The sequence below is a fragment of the Apodemus sylvaticus genome, chromosome 13 (assembly GCF_947179515.1).
Source record: "Apodemus sylvaticus chromosome 13, mApoSyl1.1, whole genome shotgun sequence".
Taxonomy (NCBI): domain Eukaryota; kingdom Metazoa; phylum Chordata; class Mammalia; order Rodentia; family Muridae; genus Apodemus; species Apodemus sylvaticus.
The window spans coordinates 67023219-67043872 of NC_067484.1; the positions used below are offsets into that span (position 1 = coordinate 67023219).

At 43.0% G+C, this 20654-nt stretch overlaps 1 protein-coding gene across 1 annotated transcript in view; it reads right to left on the reverse strand.

The window, feature by feature from the left end:
• The window catches only part of Arhgap26 (Rho GTPase activating protein 26), a 390006-nt gene that overhangs the window by 364171 nt on the left and 5181 nt on the right, over positions 1-20654 (reverse strand). The window lies entirely within an intron of this gene.

Sequence of the window (20654 nt, forward strand, 5' to 3'; positions counted from 1 at the left end):
TTTTTTTTTTTAATTTTATGTGCATTGGTGTTTTGTCTGCATGTATGTCTGCCTGAAGATGTCAGATCCCCTGGAACTGGAGTTATAGATAGTTGTGAGCTGCCATGTGGGTGCTGGGAATTGAACCCAGGTCCTCTGGAAGAGCAGCCAGTGCTATTATTGTTGTTATTATTATTATTATTATTATTATTATTATTATTATTATTATTAATTTTCTTTATTTGCATTTTAGATGTTATCCCCTTTCCTGATTTCCCCTCCGAAACCCCCCATCCCATTCCCTCCTCCCCCTGCTCACCAACCCACCCACTCCCACTTCCCTGTCCTGGCATTCCTCTACACTGGGGCATCGAGCTTTCACTGGACCAAAGGCCTCTCCTCTCATTGATGTCTGACAAGGCCATCCTCTGCTACATATGTGACTGGAGCCATGGGTCCCTCCATGTGCCCTCTTTGGTTGGTGGTTTAGTCCCTGGGAGCTCTGGGGGTACTGGTTGTTTCATATTGTTGTTCCTTCTATGGAGTTGCAAACCCCTTTAGTTCCTTGGGTCCTTTCTCTAGCACCTCCTTTGGGAACCCTGTGCTCAGTCCAATGGTTGGCTGTGATCATCCACCTCTGTATTTGTCAGGCACTGGCAGAGCCTCTCAGGAGACAGCTATATCAGGCTCTTGTCAGCAAGCACTTGTCATCCACAATAGTGTCTGAGTTTGGTAACTGTATATGGGATGGAACCCCAGGTGGGCAGTCTCTGGATGGCCTTTCCTTCAGGCTCTGCTCCACACTTTGTCTCTGTATCTCCTCCCATGGGTATTTTGTTCTCCCTTCTACAAAGGACCAAAGTATCCACACTTAGGTCTTCTTTCTTCTTGAGCTTCGTTTGGTCTGTGAATTGTGTCTTGGGTATTCCAAGCTTCTGAGCTAACATCCACTTATCAGTGAGTGCATACCATGTGTGTTCTTTTGTGATTGTGTTACCTCACTCAGGAGGATATTTTCTAGTTCCATCTATTTGCCTAAGAATTTCATGAACTCATTCTTTTTAATACCTGGGTAGTATTCCATTGTGCAAATGTACCGCATTTTCTGTATCCATTCCTCTGTTGAGGGACATCTGGGTTCTTTCCAACTTCTGGCTATTATAAATAAGACTGCTATGAACACAGTGGGGCATATATCCTTGTTACATGTTGGAGCATCTTCTGGGTATATGTCCAGGAGTGGTATAGCTGGGTCCTCAGGTGTACTATGTCCAATTTTCTGAGGAACCACCAAACAGATTTCCAGAGTAGTTGTACCAGCTTGCAATCCCACCAACAATGGAGGAGTGTTCCTCTTTCTCCACATCCTTGACAACATTTGCTGTCACCTGAGTTTTTGATCTTAGTCATTCTAACTGGTGTGAGATGTAATCTCAGGGTTGTTTTGATTTGCATTTCCCTGATGACTAAGTATGTTGAACATTTCTTTAGGTGCTTCTCAGCCATTCAGTATTCCTCTGTTGAGAATTCTTTGTTTAGTTCTGTATCCCTTTTTTAATAGGGTTATTTGGTTCTCTGGAGTCTAACTTCTAGAGTTCTCTGTATATATTGGATATTAGCCCTCTATCAGATGTAGGGTTGGTAAATATCTGTTCGCAATCTGTTGGTTGCCATTTTGTCCTATTGTGTAATTTGCCTTACAGAAGCTTTGCAATTTTATGAGTTCACATTTGACGATTCTTGATCTTAGAGCATAAGCTATTGGTGTTCTGTTCAGGAAATTTTCCCCTGTGCCCATGTGCTCCAGGCTCTTCCCTACTTTCTTTTCTATCAGTTTCAGTGTATCTGGTTTTATGTGGAGGTTCTTGATCCACTTGGACTTGAGCACTGTACAGGAGATAAGAATGAATTGATTTGCATTCTTCTGCATACTAATGGCCAGGTGAACCAGCACCATTTGTTAAAAATGCTATCTTTTTTTCCATTGGATGTTTTTAGCTCCTTTGTCAAAGATCACGTGACCATAGGTGTATGGGCTCATTTCTGGGTCTTCAATTCTATTACACTGATCTTATCTGTCTGTTACTGTACCAATACCACGTAGCCAGTGCTCTTAACCACTGAGCCATCTCAGCCATCTCTCCAGTCCCCCAAAATGGAAATTCTTAAAATGTAAAACTTCCACATGGTTTGCAACAACACAGCCAGTACCAGAGCCCAGGTCTATGTGCTTCCAAACTCATTCTGAGTCCGAGTGAATTTCAGTCCCTGGCCTACTTTCTAAGGACTTGTGACCTAAGAAGTTTTTTATTATTATTAAAGGAGTATATATCATTTATTTTCACAAGCAAAAAAAGTAGACTGATCTAAACCATGTGGCTAGCATACATAACACCCTAGGTTCAATCACAAGTCTACAAAATAAAACTTACAACAGAGACCCTATATTCCCTGAAAACCCTAAAATGCTTCTTTACTATTTGTCCCCTTACAAAAAGTTTAACAGTGTCTACAGTCAAATCTACTGCAGTAGCCACAAGCAGACCCCCAAAACATTTCACTGAACACATTTCATTTCCCCAACTGTAAATAGCATCCTAAGGGAAAACCAGCTCTATGGAGAAGCAGTTCCCAGGCCGGCTGGGCAAGAACACAGTCAACAGCTGGCTGGCCTTAAGCAACTCTGCTGCACGACTTCCCAACCCTTAAACATTTTGTTTTCATGGTCTGCAATGTGTCCAACAAGAGCATCATAACACACACACACACACACACACACACACACACTACAAACTCCCTGAGATATCCCTACCCCATTGTCTAGGCCCCAGGCTCTTAGACATTTTTTAGACTATCTGGTCTCTCCAGATGTAGTAGTGTCCAATATTTCAAAACTATCTCATTTCTCCTCCTCAAAATCTGAGTACCCATGATTACTTTTAAAGGCACAAGTTGATAGCCCAAATTATTTTCTCCAAAAGTGGCTAAGAGCCATGATCTATCTGGGAGGGAACTCCGCTTTCCCTTCCCCGGATGACCTTGCTCATTCACTTGGGCCCAGTGTGGGGACTGTGGTTGCCTTGGCTACTACCCACACGTCCCCTGTATTTATAGCACCCTAATACTCCTCTGGGGACACCATCCATCGTTGGCTTTCAGAACATTCATTTCACATGCAGTTACTCTACTCTGGGTTCAAGCCAGCTTCAAAGGTTATCTCAAGGATGAACACATAATTCAAGAACAAGCCAACAAAACCCAAGCTCAGACTTATGAACTTATCCATAAGTTCTGAACTCATGGGCCATAAGTCATCTTGCAAACATGAGGGAAGAGGCACCTGAGAATGGACTACCCCAGCAGAATACAGAGTTCAATGACAAAGAGAAACCAGAGCTAAAGACACCCTTTGGAGCTAAGGGATGCTGTGAACGTAAAATCAAAATAGCCCTAGGCTTTCTAGCTACACACCATAGTAAATGCATTTTGTTTAGGCCTCTTGCTTGGGTTTTCTCTCCTTCAGATTGTTATGCAATCTGGCTATTGCATCCAGAACGGAAGCACCACCTCTACAAATGTGCCTTACTGTGACACTGACAAGATGACGGTGACAACAACAGCTACTTCATTGTGGGTTATATGCATCCTACTGAAACCAAAAAGGAATTTGCTACTCTTCCCTCCACTGATTCCAGGAACACAGAGCTCTTGGATATGTCAGGGGCTTCTAATTTAATAGCACAGTTGTACAGAGCCATATTGGGGCAGTCTTGCACTTGGTCAGAGTTTGACTTTGGTCAAGGTTAACTTCTCCCAGTTAGCCAGGATCCTTCTCCACCTAGGGTGGAGCGCTCGAAGTAAAGGTTAAGTTCATTGTTCCTCCAGGTCTAGGAATTCCTGAATTAAGCAGGTGACCCACCCAGCTGCCGGAGCAGTCAAGACGAGGACCTCCAAGAGAAGCTAGACAACTTCCACCGGAACTCAGCCTGGAGTCTGGGGGGAAGGGTTTGCCCAAACTGTTAAAAGGTCTGGCGCCATTAAAGTTTACGGCTTTGATCAGTGAACATTGTCTTAGCCGCACTTTCTTTTCGCCCCTCTTCCCTATAACCCCAAAATTCTCTCAACAGGTAACCCGGTTTACATGTGGCTGCTGGCAGCTACACACATTATCTGATTTGAGCTGGAATCATTAGTCAGTGTTTTAAATCAGAGTCCCTCATCTTTGGCTACCCACAACTGCTACCCCTCAAACCTTGAAGGAAAGAAAAAACATACAGAGGAGAAAAGGCTTGGAGCAAATCTCCTGCTTCTATTGTTTCCATGGTTTAATAGGAACCAATCTGGACCTGACCATGCCAGTGGCCAGGGGACTGAATGTCAGACCTCAGGGTCACACAACAGACCCCACTGTTAGAGAGCAGAGCTGGGTCCCTTTACAAAGCTGGAAAAATACAGCAGATAGAGAATCTGATGCTCCAGATTTTCCATAGGTTTTCTTCATTCCCACCTAGCCAAAGTTCCTGTAACTTTTATGTCTCCAATGAGCACCAGCTAATGATGGTCTCCAATCAGATGAAGGCTTTGAAAAACAGCTGGTAGAAAAATAGAGAAAACAGCTTTAATGTTATTCTTGACTAGGATACTAGAACTCATCAGAGGAAGGAAAATGTACTGCAGCATAGCAGGATAGCCTGTGTTTCAGGCCCAGGACTTCTTGAATGCTCTGCTGCTGCTATTCATTCATTCTACAGCCATGTTCCAGCTCCAAAGCACAGTCACAGAGCTGTTCTAGGTCAGAAGCTAATTTCCAGCACTGAGAAGTCAGTGGAGACAGAGCTGTGTGGTCACGCAATTTTTTAAGTTCTGTGGTATTAGATCTCTTTACACTATGTAGGTCAGTAAGTCTCCAGTGCTTAGATGTCATTAAACAGGGTACTATGTTTGTAGATTAAAAGAGGTGAGGCTGTCCCTTCCTTCTCTCTTAAATATGTAGGAATGGTGGTGTTCCATCAACACACAGAGCCTAGTGGGAGGTGGAGGCACTGGCTCTTCTTCCTAAATCCTGCTTATGGAGACTCAAGTCCTAAAAATGTTGAGGCTGTGTGTGAAAAGCACAAGCCTGTCTGTTCAACTCCTGCTACAAACCATTCCAGCAAAGGGAGCTAGCTCTCTCCAAATGAACTGCTATTAAATCCTGTTGAAAGTTACCACAGAGTATCAAAGAAAAACCATAAAGAAACTATGTCTTCATAAGTGTCCACAGGAAGAACAAGGGATGCAGTTCAAGCTTAGAAAGGTCAGCAAGTGACATGCAGGGAACAAAATGAAAGAAACAATGAGAAATGGCTCCTTCCCACCCTAGAGATAACTGCTCAGGATGTTCCCTGCTCTCTATTCATAATATCCAGGAAATGGAAACAACCTAAATGCCCTTCAACTGACAAAGGAACGTGGTTGTAAAGGAAAATGAAATCTGCAGGTAAACAAAGGGAGCTAGGGAAGATCATATTGAGTGTGGTAACCCATGTGACTTCTAACTCCAAATCTTTAGGAATACACAACACAGAGTAACCACAGATACCAGGAAAGTCCAGATGGACGATGGCAGTAGGATGGGGTGGGGCACGAGAGGGGAGGGGAATGTTAGGATACAAGTGATTTGAAGGAGGAAATGGGGAAAATGGAGAGGCTATAATTATAGAGGGGCTTACAATTATACATTTTTAAGTCTACAGAACACTTAAGAGATGCATACCTGACACACTGCAAGCATTTAAATGACAGCAGATGGTCCATTAGTATTACTATGGTTCAAGTCAATCTAACAGCAGGTTTTCAACATGTGGGTCTCTGAAAAGAAATCTCTTTGCCTCCAAAATTCTGCTTAACTAGAAGCAAAAAACAGAGGGATAAAAAGATCAGGCAAGAGGTTGAAAATGGACCAGAAAGAAGGCAAGAGCTGCCTGTGTGGATTCATTCTAAGAAGACCTGTGGCCCATTTACAAGTATGTACACTAAGGATTGTGTAATTCTCATGAGAGGAAAGAGTAAAAGGACCGACCCGTGCGAAAAGTGTGCATCAGTTCAAGAAGTCTTAACACAGCATAGCTGGAGAGTGGTAGTCAAACAGAAATAGTCATGAGCTACTGAGTAGGAAGATAATAAAACGGAAATGACCATCTCTAATTGGCACTACTAATAGCACTTGCATTTTCTACATCTGTAATGTCTAAACAATCTCCATATAATCATATATATTATTTGTGTCATCAGAAGAAAATGCCTACCTACCTGAACTTTGTTTTAAACAACTAACTCATGTGAAGAGTGTGAAGCTACCTAAGTCCCCAGGGAAGGCAGAAGGGATAGGCTGTTATTTGGCTGTCGGTGGCTCTATGAACTGTGGTACTGGCAGCTCCAGGGAGACATCAGCCTTCCATCTAATCCAGGACTTATCTATATATGTCCAAAGTGTGGCACTCCTGGAATTTCTAAATACAGTATTCACACCCAGTCTCCTGACGTATCCCAAATAGGTTTCTAGATTCTCTCGGTGGCATTATAAATACTTTATTATATCTGGAGCTGTCCAACTAACCCAAATAATGCTCTCATTCCTTGTCCCCGTTTTTATTCCTTGAAATATTTAAGTAGTGGCCTCCTTGATTCAAGATGATTTTCACAGCACCGATCCAGCCTGATGATAAAAATGGGAAACTTGAAGCTTGACTACGGTCCCCCTGGAAAAGCAAAAATAAAAACCTAGATGCTTTGGTCATAGCAGCCAACCCGGGAAGGGAGCAGGCATTCTGTACCCACCCTGGTTCTGAGAGGCCCACTCACCTCTGGAACATAACACAGGAACTTGAACAGGAAAGGGGCCCTACATGGTGTTGTTTACAGTCGTGGAAGACTGCAGGCAGAGCCTTCTGGGTTCTACAGTCTCTTTCCCTACAATTGTTACTCCAGAATCTGCCTGGGTCATTCTCTTTTAAAGAGGGCTTTGTCTTCCTCTTCATCAAAAGGATATCAAGGGCTCACATCTTTGGCCTTTCAGCAAGGCACTCTGTGCAGCAGTCACAATAAAAGTGGGGTGTGGGGGGAAGGGACAGGCAAGGGCGAGCATGAGGGCAAATCCAAGGCAGAGGGGGCAGCAAGAATTCTCTTCTCCTCGGGCTGGAAGGGAGCAAAGAGGGCTTGCACGCTAAGATGTACACATCCTCCCAACCATCCCATATCAGTGAATTGAGCCATTTGTTTATCCGGCTTCCAAAATATTTAAAGATGATGACCTCCAAATACGACTCTTCAAATCAGAATACCACTGGAAATGCTCTCTGCTGTGAAGACAAAAGTCCCTCAAGATGGGGGTATAGCTCATTTGCCTACAATTTGCAAACCCTGGGGTTCATTTCCTTGCACCAGCAGTAAGCAAAAACTAAAACTTCTGAAAGTTCCTTTCTTGATTCCCACATGATTCTAGGCTAGATCTTGAACCCTTCCTTCCCATTCTTGGCCAGGAAGTTACTCAATAAAGCAGACTCACCGCCCAGGCAGAAACAGGATACAAAGGGAGGCCAAGGGAAGGCCTCCAGGTACTCTCAGGGTCGAGTGTGAGTGAGATTTGCAGAACCAGCAAATTGTCCAGGGTGAGAAGATGTAACAGTGCCAGGTCCCTACACCCAGGCAAAGACATCCCAGCATTCCCAGCAGCTACACAGGCTCAAAGTCCCAAGGAAGAACGAGCCTGTGGCTGGGGAAGTGGGAAAGACAGGAAGGGATATGTAAGCAGTGTAGGCATGACAAAGATCCTCTCCCAAATAACCGTAGAAACACACAAAATCTGCACCTAACCATATCTATACACGAAAGGATCCTGTGGTATGTGAATTACAGCATTTATTATTATTTACTATTACGCCACTTTCTAAGTCCTAAAGAACTCCCAAGGTCTCTGCTCATCACCGCCTCCCACCTCACTGCCCCCCACACCAGGAACTCGGCATCAGTCTAACTGAGATGGCACATACAGAGATGACTCATCCTTTTCTAGCTGACATTTGCTGAGTTTCTCATGTAAAATAACATCAAAAAAAAAAAAGAACCAACATTTTTTTTCTTAAAGAGATGCAGGTTTGGGGTTATAGGAGAAAACCCAACATTTAGAAGAGAGACTTGTAAAAACTAAGCCTGCTTTATGAACTCTTTACCCACTATCACCTTCCTGTGTGAACTTAGGCTGCATCAAGCACAAACCCCTACGTGATGGCATGAAGGGGCGCTGCCCAAACAAGGTGGGGGAGTGGAGAAACAAGCCAAAGTCAGCTCCCAAAAGACACTGAGGCCAAAAGCCATCAGTTCCGCCCCAATGTCCTCTGCGACGGAGCAGAGCGTCCCTGCTGGGGAACTTATTGCAAGTGTGCTGGCTTCATAAAAAGGAAAAGGGATTCTTTCCAAAGAGAACCATGTTGCTGCTCCAATGAGACCAGCCATGTGGTAACTCGCTGACCTTGCACAGCAGTCAGGCAGCTTTGGTCAGAGAGCCAGCAGACAGCCTCATGGCCTGGCTGGCAGATGGAGATCCTGGGCAAACTGCTGGGAGCGGAGGCCTGAGGATGCCGCAGGAGCATCCCCAGAGCCTGCCTGGCCTCCGGCTCCTACAAAGCCATACTGTCCACAGCAGGATTCAGGCAGCTGATGAGCTGCTGGATAAGCTGCCCAGGGCAGGCTCTGTTCTCAGGCATCTTTTGTGAGATTCAGTCACCAAAGCATGAAGGTCCTGTTGCTGGGAGAACAGCATGCAGAGTCTCCTAAGCGAACAGCAGAGCAAAATGCAGCAATGATGTCCTCATGGGGACATCTCGGACTTTCACCCGCAGCGGCTGTAACCTTCTCCAACCAGCCCTGCAGAGCTCAGAACAGAGGCAGGCACCCAAGGAGGATGGAGCCTTTGCCAGAAATGAGTGGCCTAGGGGTGCTGCAGTGGCAGGAGGGGCAATCAGCTCTGGCTGGGTTTGCGATATCTCATGTTCCAATCAACAGACAGAGACCCAGTCTCTGCAGCAGCTCAGCCAGCTTGCTGTGCTTTCTGGATGTTTTTAAACAGGGGAAAATAAAAGGAGAAAATAATTACAGGCTCTGACCCCCAACCACCTTTAACCCTGAGGAAATCAACTCACTGCAGGAAAACTGACTGCCCTATGATTACTGAGGAATATAAAGTTCCCTTTCTGATGCTCTCCACCCCAACCCCATTCCCAATGCTCAGAGGGTCCCAGCAGACTCCCAGGCAGAACTTAAGGAACAAGTGGATCCCAGGCATGAAGCCCCACTGGCCGAGATGGCATGTTTCCTGAAACATGTACAATTTTGGAACCTGTCATCATCCTTTGACTTGTATTAGTGCTACCTGACACCCTGTGGATACCTGAGCTGTCCCAAGGGAAGGCCAGGCAGTTTAGCAGGGCACACTGAAGGGAAAGGATGCTTCGAGGACAAACGAAGTTTACACAGAATCTCTTCTGGCCTATATTGACTTCCTGTGTGGTCTGACACACCCATACACATACATGCACATACATACATACATACCCCACACACATGCAAGTCACTAGGGAGAAAGGAGAGTAAGCTATGGGTCACACAGATTTGCAGGCCTACCCTGAGCTCAGAAATCTCCTTGGGTTGAAAGCCTAAGAATTTACAGTCTGAGAACATCTTACAAACAGCATTCTCTCTTTTAAGAATGCATGCAACAGGCATGGTGGTTCACACCTTTAATCCCAGTACTTGGGAAGTAGAGGCAGGAGCATCACTGTGAGCTTGAGGCCACCGTGGTCTCCAGAGTAAATTCTAAGACAGTCAGAGCTACATAGAAAGACTGTGTTTAAAAAAATACAACAGTAGCAGCAATGGCAGCAACAACAACAAAAATGTATGCAGGGGAAAAAAAAAACACTAAGGTTGCTCTGGGGAAAATATGAAAGGCTCAAGATGGCTGCAGTCATGTCAAGCTGAATTAGTACAACCACCACCTGTAGTCAGGACAATCAAGTAATGAAAAAAAAGTTTCAATTTATAATTGGCTTATACTGTGCTTATGCTACTAAACTCAACAGCTATAATTCTCATCTGTGTTTCACAGTAATATCATTACATAGATAGTAATTATCACCTTACCCTTAGGCTGTGTTCTTCAGTTTGTCCTCCAAAGGTCAAATCCAAAGGTCTGTGGGAATGTTCTCATCCAAAATTTCCAGGACAAAATCCCTAGTCATCCATTCAGATGAGCTCCAAGCCTCCTCCCCCAGCCCGCTCTGTGCTGGTATGGCTTCAGCCTTCACTTCTTCTCTAAGGTCTCTACCATCCGTTAGGACCACCTGGGACTTTTTATAATTCCCAGCCTAGACACACTGCATCCAAGCCTCTGGGGGTACTTACCAGGCTCCGATGGACAATAAAGGATGAGAACCACTGCATAGGTCACTCACTCAGTGGATTCATTCACTCCAGGGCTTCAAACAGCACCTGGGAAGAGCCAAAGCCCCCAAGTCTCTTCCAGAGCTCCACCCCTACTCCACCTGCATGCCCTGTGAGAACAACTCTACAAAAACAAGCATCGCCCAACTCCATGTCTTCACCATACACCTCAAATCTACAGCGATGCAATGCAGTCTAGTCACCACACCACCTAGGACCTAACAGACACCTTGGAGGCGCCCAGATCCTCCCTCTCCCTCATCTCTTCCATTCTCAATCCAATACAGTTGAGTGTGCAGTCTCCTTTTCTTTGTATCATCACATTTCCTCTTAAAAATTCCATAGAGCCCTGCATTCTACTCCATACCTCTGAATGTTTAAGTGGTGATTCCACTGAGTCATGCAAAAACACACAAGAGTGTACTAACTACTTCCTGCAAGAGTGTACTACTTCCTGTTGCTTTCTCTGTACTCCCTAGCACTGAGCCCCACCCTCCCACCTCAGGGACAACTGTGTCTAGTCTGTGAAACTGATCACTCTCCTACCAGGCACCAAGACAGATATCCATTCTCTCCAATGCATCTACCTTAGGACAGGGCTACGCATACAGTGGATCTTACACTGCTGCTGAAACACGCAGCTATTTTAAATAAAACAATGGCAACTACTTTTTAACTTAATGATTATGGTTCAATGATTCTTTTTATAACACAAAGTAGCTAAACACACCAAACCTGTGACTTCTTATTGCTGTAAACTTCCCTTCTAAAATAAATGAAATTTTGAATAGACTGCCTCAAAGTTAATAAAGAATCGTGAAGGTGAGGCAAAATTAGCAGAGGTGACCTACAAATGGCAGATAAGTAACACAGGCCTCTTTGGACTTGATAAACCTGAACTAGCCTTTCCCTAAGGTCTCAGCTCCCTCCCCCAGTAGCCCTCCAAACTGCCAGTACTCACTCCTGGGCCATGGACGGCCAGTGATCCCCTGCCTCCTTTCTAGATGCTTAACCCCCAGGAGAGGGGCAATTTTCCACTCTGACAAATTCTACCAGTGTATACTTCTATGCCAGCGGTTCTCAATCTCCCTAACACTATGACCCTGTAATATAGTTAGTTCCTCATGCTGTGGTGAGCCCCATCCATAAAACTGTTTTTGTTGCTATTTCAGACATTAACTATAATTTTCCTATTGTAATGGACTACAATATAAATATCTGTGTTTTCTGATGTCTTAGGTGACCCCTGCAAAAGGACCAAAGAAAGAGTCATGACCCATAGGTTGAAAAGCACTGCTCTAGACCAATAGGAGGTATTCTAAGTACCTGAGTATAAACCAGAGAATACATGTGTGGTGTTCTAAATATGCTTGATGCAGGGAGTGGCACTATTTGGAGGTGCGTGGCATTGCTAGAATAGGTGTGGCCTTGTTGGAGTAGGTGTGTCACTTTGGGAGTGGGCTCTAAGACCCTCATTCTAGCTGCCTGAAAGGCAGTCTTCACCTAGTAGCCTTCAGATGAAGATGTACAACTCTAAGCTCCTCCTGCACCATGCCTGCCTGGACACTGCCATGCTCCCGCTTTGATGACAATGAACTGAACGTCTGAACCTGTAAGGCAACCCCAATTAAATGTTGTCCTTATAAGAGTTGCCTTGGTCAGAGTGTCTGTTCACAGCTTACCCTAAGTAAGACAATATGTGACATACTCCTGTCCTCCATCAAAAAGACACCTTCAGGAAAAGCCACCATGGGGAGATGGCACACAAAGCATCCCCATCTTCTGCCTGCTAGGAATTCTGGTGCACATAGGCAAGCTTCCACCATAGATAAGACAACCCAGACAGCTCAAAGTCACTCCAATCACCAAAGCTTTGCAGGAGATCTAGCAACTGCCAACCCTCCTGAATAGAGCACACACTATGAAACACAGCACCACACTAGAACATAAGAGTAGGCCTTGTATTTGGGTAAAGCTAAGATACAGCTGTGCCACATTCTAAGGAATAATTTTCACCATAGCTTTTAATCCTAAGAATCCTAAGATGAACAATACATAAAAGCCAGAAGATTATTCCAAGTTTTATATTACAGAAATTATTCTAAATAGTAAAAAGAAAACTGATTTCCTACTCTAAAAATCATGGCTGAGGAAATTAAGCTCACTCAGAACATTTTAGACAATTTCCCATAGAATATCACAGTAAAAATATACATACATATATATGTATATGTATACATCTACTGCTTTTAGCTGAGAAGCTTCAGAGTAGAAATTTGTCCTACAGCTCCGATCACTTCTGTGTCACATGCCAGAGGTATGAATATCAAAGCATATGTGTGTACATATATGTGTGCTTATAAATATATGTATATGTGTGCATAAACATGTTAAATACATATATGTATACACATGTATTTTATATGTACATATATGTTTATATGCATCTGTATGAGCATGCTTATATGTGCATATATGTATACATATATGTTTATATACATATGTATATATATGTGTATTTATAGACATATCTCTGTGTATATATGCTGATATAGATATAAACAAAGTCTTAGGTAATCTAAGGGCCAGCTTGGAACTATGTAGCTAAGAATAACTTTGAACTTCTGGTCATCCTACCTGTAACCTCCCAATGCTGTGATCATAGACATATGAAGTAATATTCAGTTTTATACATAACTGAGGCTCATACATGCTAGGCAAGCACTTTACCAACTAAGTCATGCCAAAGCCCAAGGATTGGAAATAATTTAATTGTTTAATAAGGAGACAGTTAAAAAAAAAAAAAGCAGTACTTCATCCATGCACAAGTGCAAAACATGAAAATAAATCACAATCAGGTGAATAGCAATACACATGCGTAAGTGTACTGTATAAGTGTATATAAGTGTACCAATGAATACACACTGTAGAACTTGGGATCAAGACACAGGAGATGGAGGAAAACTCACAGTCCTTTTTGGTTTTTGATCTGTGTGCATTTGTATATATTAACTACTTAATGACAAAGAAACAGACATGAGCAAAAGGAAGTACACTGCTGTAATTGCATCTTTGTCTTTGCCCACGGCTGATCCACAAGCTTACAATGAGATAAGCAATCAAAACTGTTGCAGTTCTGGTCCTGTCTGCTCCACAGTGACCTTGGCACAGAAACAGCCAAAGTTCAACTCGGCTGCCTGGAAACCGTGCTGAAGCCACTCGGGATCTGCCAGTTCATATTCTCAAAGTGTTCCAACCAGCCTGCAGCCCACGTCAACGTCAATATGATAGGGAGATCAAATGAGCGTCGAAACCTACCTGTGGTATCTTTATAAACCATGCAAACCAGAGTTTATTTTGGCTTTTCCTGTGTGGCAGCAGCAGGAGTCAGAGCACAGCTACTGAGTTGGCCCTGAGAAGCCGGCTAGCTAATAAGCGATGATCCGGAATTCTCAAGCCTCAAACCTTTGTCCATCTGGCAAAGAAAGCACACACACATGCACATGAACACCCAACCTAACCCCAGGAATCTCCTCTTTCTAAATATAGTAGGCAACTGCCCGGCTTCCAAACGCACCCTCCGAAGCATTCTGTGCCTTCCAACCAAGGTGAAATGAGCCAGACATAAACACGCCGTGACAGCCTCTGGCCCCACTGCCAAGCTCTTTCCCTTACTACTTCCTCTCTTCCTCTACTCTGGTTTTCTACAAAATGTGGAAACCCCAGTGACACCGAGTAATAAAACTCCCTCTAGCTACTTATGTTGTTTGTTCTCAATCTAACAAACATGCTCTTCCTGCCAGGCCCCACAGTTTGAGTTTGGAAGAGTCTCTTCGAAACAGGCAAAGTACATATGGTTCATCTCCCATTGTACTTTTAAGAATCTGCAGAACAGATATTAGGCAGGTCCAAGACTAGTAAGGAAGCCTAAATTTCTTGCCCTACCATAACACTTACTGGGGGTAGGGGACACTTCATTCTTTCAGAATCAATATCCATGTCTCACAAGGTATCCTATTCAGAATAATACTAAAAAGTTAAGCTTCAGAATCTAACACACATTCACAAGCACCGCACCAATTAGGGACAAGGAAGTAAAAGTCCTAAATAATGGCTGCAAAACTATAGGAAATGGAGTCTGAGACAGACCCAAAATATTACAAATGTTGGGACCCACGCACAAAGGCAGATATGGGACTGATCACTGAAGCCCTTTCTCTAACTGAAAACCTGAGATAATCCAATAATCCAACCCTCTGAGGTGATCAAAAGAAAGGCAGGGTATACATGGACTGACCTAGAAAAAGTACCACAGGGGAGTCATGGGGAAAGTAAAACAAAAATTTATGTAGTTAAAATCCCATTTTTAAAACATACTGCACGGAAAACATAAGGAAAAGAGAATCCCAAAGGGAAGCAGAAAAGACTCCGGGCTGTGGGTGTAACTCGGAGGCGGGGCACCTAGCCCATCAAGGGGAACACTGAGTTTGAGCTCCAGAACTGAGAACAACAAGAAAGAAAAAGAGAAGGTGGAGGACAAAGAGAAGGATGCAGGGAGAGGGAAGGGAAGAGAGAGAGGGAGGGAAGAGAGGAGAAGAAGAGGAAGAGAAAGAGAAGGCTCACTCTGTATACTTATCTGGTATGAGTGCAGACTTGTGAATTATATATGTCAGTATCATTTCAATTTGCCTTTGAACTAGGTCATCCATACATAGTGTTAATTTTCTCTGCAAACCTAATCTTCCTCAAATTCTCTAAATTTCAGAAAAAAAGTAGCAGCATTCACATAATAGCTCAGGTCAAACACATCTCAAATCATTCCTGTTTTCTCTCTTTTCTTTGACAGTCCATATTCAATTAAACATCAACTTATGCTAGCTCTACTTATAAGGCACCCAGCCTCTGGCGTCACCATCTGGTTCAAGGTTCCGTGACTCTTATTTCTAATGAAGAGGCCAACAACCTCTTAATTGGCTCCTTGTTCCTTCTGGTCCCACTATCTTGTCTCTAGCAAAACCCTGCTGGCCTTGAACTCCCTATGCAACTAAAAATGATTTTGAGCTTCTTATCCTCCTGCCTGCCTCTACCTTTTAAGTGTTTAGATTAAAGGAATGCACCACCATACCAGATCCCCATGATCTTTTTAAAGTATAAACTGGATTATATAACAACAGCCCATGGCCATCCATCACAGTGAGGATGAGACAGACCCAAAGTCCTTTCAAGCGCTCAAGAGTCCTATGACCTAGGTTCTAGACTCCAGGTTCATTTCCCACCACTGCACTCCGGTCTTACAGATGCATCTTCCCCTAGGCTTCTGCACCTGTTACTTCGCCACAAAGTCCATATAATAGTCCAGGGCTTTAAAGTACACAGCAAGACCAAGGCATAAGCTCTTAGTTTGTGCATGAAAGCTTTCTTTACTAGCAAAAAAGCTGAAATATACTGAATTGTAATTTTTGAGATTAAAGGCAAACCAGTCACTGGATTAAATCTAAAATAATCGCTTTGACTATTAGGTGTATAATGGCATCCCCCTCCTAGGCTAACTTTTGGATATGCCAGAGCCTTGACAAGAAAATCCTATCACCTTCAGAAGCTATTTTCTCCTTATAACTTCCAAACTTTGTCAGGTGTTGGTCATTGTCTAAAGACTAGAATGCCTGCCTGTAAGATCCACTATGAGAGACATTGATGGGCTTATGTAGGAGAGCTGAACCACTGTCCCCCTAGAAGCAATCTCTTCAGGTCCTGAAATACATGTCAGACTATGCAAATGGCAGGAGAGAAGACGCTAAAGAAACAAATGGACAAAATGAACTAAGCACTGTTCACTTCATCGTCAAAAGTTTTATGGGACAAAGCAGAGGCTAGTGTGTATGTGTGTACACATCTCAGCAAATAAGGTGAACCAGTAGCCCATAAATGCAAGACAGGTACTCAAAGCCATTAGTTGTCAGTGAGATTTGAACCAAAGGAGATCCATGATCCCAGTAGTTTGCTACAATCAAAAAGAGATACTAAGTGTTGGTGAGGCGCATATCCTGAGGCTGTGTAATATGGTGCTTCTGCCCTGGAAAATGGTTTGCTTTTAAAAGTTAGATCTACGTTTCCTTCAAGCCTGGGTCTAAATCAAAATTTTACTTCCGTTTCCCATATAGTTCAGCAATTCTCCTCCTAGGTAAGACACGAAATTCGAAGTGAAAACATACTCATCCAAAGGCACACACTCCAACACTCTTAGCAGCATCATTCAAAAAAGCTAACAGCTGAAACTCAACTCAGAGTTTACAAAACAGAATACTCCCCAGCAATAAAAAAGGAACAAACTACTAATAAAAGCTAAAGCACAGATGAGCCTCAAATCAACATGCTAAGCGAAAGAGCCTGCATATAAAAGACCACATAATGTATGACTCTACTTAGCGCCAGTTCTCAGAAAAGACAACTCTAGAGAGAGGGCAGGGGATTAACAGCTGTGTGTGGCTTAGAAAGGAGGGCACTTGCAAACAGACACGGGGAAGCTTTTGGGGTGACAGCAATTTTCATCAACTGGACTCCAGCTAAATTATTAACAGTGAAGCTTAAAAAAAAAAAAAAAAAAAAAAAAACCTACTCCCTCAAAGCACGCTGACCTGCTGAAACAAACGGCTACTCTGAAAGGAAACATGAGGGAATGTTCTTGGGAGACACTTGATAAATTGGCATGTCACATGCAAGTGTTCATGGTCATTCTGTAGGAAAGAAAAAAAAGAGGAGGCGAAAAATCATTTCCATGATTTCACGGGAGAAAGAATAGTGTTTCACTGTAGTAGTTGCTAGTAATTAAAGTTTAACAATAAGACACTTGGCCATAAAAATAAATCAAACTCGACTATCTGACATAAGTGGACCCTGAAAATACCAAGCTACATAAATAATTCACACACCAATGATAACTTTTGTTTGACATCAGAGACGCCTAGAACAATCAAATAAAAAAAAAATATCATCAGGGTCTAGGGTGGGACAGGAGTGAGGAGCCGTTATTTTATGGGTATAATTTCACATTGGAATGCAGGAAAAACTCTGAAACTAGACAGCGTGGTCGGTTACATAACACCGTGAATATACTCAACGCCACTGAAGTGTATGAAATTATTTAAAAGCTGTTAAAGTAGTAAATTTTGTGCCGTGTACATCTTACCATAATAATTTTAAAAGCCTGTTTTGAAAAATGAGCAAAAAAAAAAAAATCTGAACAGACGTCCCACCACAGAGGATACACGAATGGTAAGTAAGCATGTGAAAAATCTTCACTAGCATGTGTCATCAAAAAACTTAAGGGGAGAGTGGGGGTGGGGGGCAAGTGTGAATTCTACCACCTATTAGATTGTCAAAATGTAAACACTGACACCATCACATACAGAGCAACAGGATATCTCTCTCTCCCTCTCCCTCTCCCTCTCCCTCTCCCTCTCCCTCTCCCTCTCCCTCTCCCTCTCCCTCTCCCTCTCCCTCTCCCTCTCCCTCCCCCTCCCCCTCCCCCTCTCCCTCCCCCTCCCCCTCCCCCTCCCCCTCTCCCTCTCCCCCTCCCTCTCCCTCTCTCTGTGTGAGTGTGTATGTGTGTGTGTGTGTGTGTGTCTGTCTTTCTGTCTGTGTTTGTCTGTCTGCTGGAGGGAATGCAAAATGATACCACCACCTTGGAAGACTGTTTGGTTATTTCTAAAAAACAGTACATGCTCTTACCATATGATGCAACAATCATATTCCTAGTCTTTACCCAAATGACCAGAAACTTCTTGTCTATGCATAAAATGATTTTCAGCTTCATTCATAATTGTCCAGACTTCAAAGCAATCAAGACGTCCTTCCACAGGTCAAAAGAGAAACACAATTTTGGTACTCAACAATGAGACCCAACAGAAGACATGGAGGAAACGTAAATGCGCACTGCTAGGAGACACAAGGCAATGGGAAAGGCTACACACTGGTTCTAGCTACCTGACAATGTGAAAGAGGGCAGAATGAAAAAGGGAAGACAATGGAAAAGATCTGCAGTAGACAAGAGGTGAAGAAAAGGGTGTGTGATAGAACATAGAGGGCTTTTAAGACAATGGAGCCATAACAACAGTACAGTGGGTACAAGTCACTGTACTGTCACTGTCCATCAACTGTTCACCACCAAGAAACTCATATGAAGAACAGTCTACCAGAGACCAGGGGTATGGAGTGTGCGCTCTCATGCGCAAGGCCTTAGATTCAACCTCCAGTGCCAATAAGATAAAAATAAAATCAACACTAGTTAATCAGCAGTAAATGATGTATCCGGATTTTGAAAGACTTGAAAGAGAAGGAGGAAGAGGAGGAGGAAAAGGAAAGGGAGGAGGAGGAGGGAGAGAGGGAGGCGGAGAGGGGGGAGGGAGAAACCAGAAGTAACACACTCTAAGCTATAATGGCAACCTTATATATATATATATTCTACTCAAGTGTTCTGTAAACTTCAAGTCAATCTAAAGAGCAAAGTCTAGTCCTTATTTAACAATGCGAAGATGGTTCTAAGCCACAGAGACTGGGCTGAAGATTAAAGATTAGATGCAATTTACTCAACAAAACTTTGAATAGAGAAACATGCAGAGATGCAGAGATGTTTTTAGCGTCAGGGTTATATAAAAACAAAAAATTCTTGTTTGGATTTAATTAGCTGTTGTTTATATTTGTATGAGTAATACTCCAAATGTCAGTACTGCAAATTACCACCACTTACAAATAATTAGGAAAGTCATTTTTTCCCTTTTCTTCACAAAAGACTTGGGAACAACTTTTTGCTACCTGGCTACATATTTATTTGTTCCATTAAGGTTTTTTGTGAATAACATAATTACTGCCAAGCATATCCAACTGGCATTAGACACTGCCCAAGAGTTTCCGCCATTCAAGAGCAACTCGTTCTTGAAGCCAATGGAGAGGAATCATCAGATAAGAGCTCTTGCTATACCATCATGAAAACCTGAATTTAGATCCCTAGCACCCACATAAAAAGCCAGTGTGGCCACATTTGCACCTAGAATATCAGAGTTGTAGAGAGCAGAGACAGAAGGGTCTAAGATTAGCAAGCAAGCCTACTGAAAAAATTGTGTGTTCTGGGTTCAGTGGAAGACCCTGAATAAGTCGGAGCTGATAGAACAGAATACCTGACATATATCACATACACAGGTGTACACACCACACAACTGCTCACACATGCGCATACCTCACATGCGCACACACACACACACACACACACGCACACAAATGCTAAAGAAGTATAAAGGTGAACAGGTTTTAAAGTACACACATTTGGTAATTATTGTACTGTTGTTTCAATGAATAAAGAAGACGAATTGTTCGCCTTAAAAATTCAGACCAAGAACAAGTTTTTGGCTTCCTTATTCAAAGTTCTATTACTCAATTAAAAATGAATCACTAATAATCACTTGGTAGTTCCCAAAAAAAAGTAATGTTTTACAAAAAACAAAAAAACAAAAACAGAAACACCCCCCCTAATCTACCCTTCTAGACTTCGAGGCTCTTTCAGTCTATGAGGGCAAGAAAATCTGAGTACAGTACAGAATATTAGCTATCCTTGGCTACTCTTGGCTGGAAATCTATAAAGCACTAATCACTTCTCAATTGACCTGGCACCTGCTACAGGTTTCCTCTTCAGGGATCTATGAAAAGTCTATATTTTCACTACCAGCATTTTTATCGATAAAAACAAAGGGTAATGCTCAGAAGAGGACCAGCAGCTCACTGCCAGGTTCAAAACATGGTTACACAATTTCCTATCCCTGTGAATTTTGACCAGTTATCCCAGAAATGCAGAAACAGGACAGTGCAGCTGGCTCGCCCTACCTACAGGCCTGGATCTTATGTTTCCACCAACTAGGATGGAAAATATTTGCTGGGGGTAGGGGAGAGAGGGGAGCTGTATCTGTGCTCAACACGTGCAAACATTTTTCTGTCATTACTGAATAAACAATGCAGTATGTAACAATGATGTCCCTAGCATTTGAGTTATGGTATGTGTTAGGAGCAATCTAGAGCTGCCTAAAGTATTCAGGAGGATATGTGTAAGTGACTTGTCAACAATAAAATAGAGACTTGAGCATCTGAGGTATACAAGATGGATCTTTGAACCAACCCCACTGTAGATAAGGAGGGACAACTACTTTCAT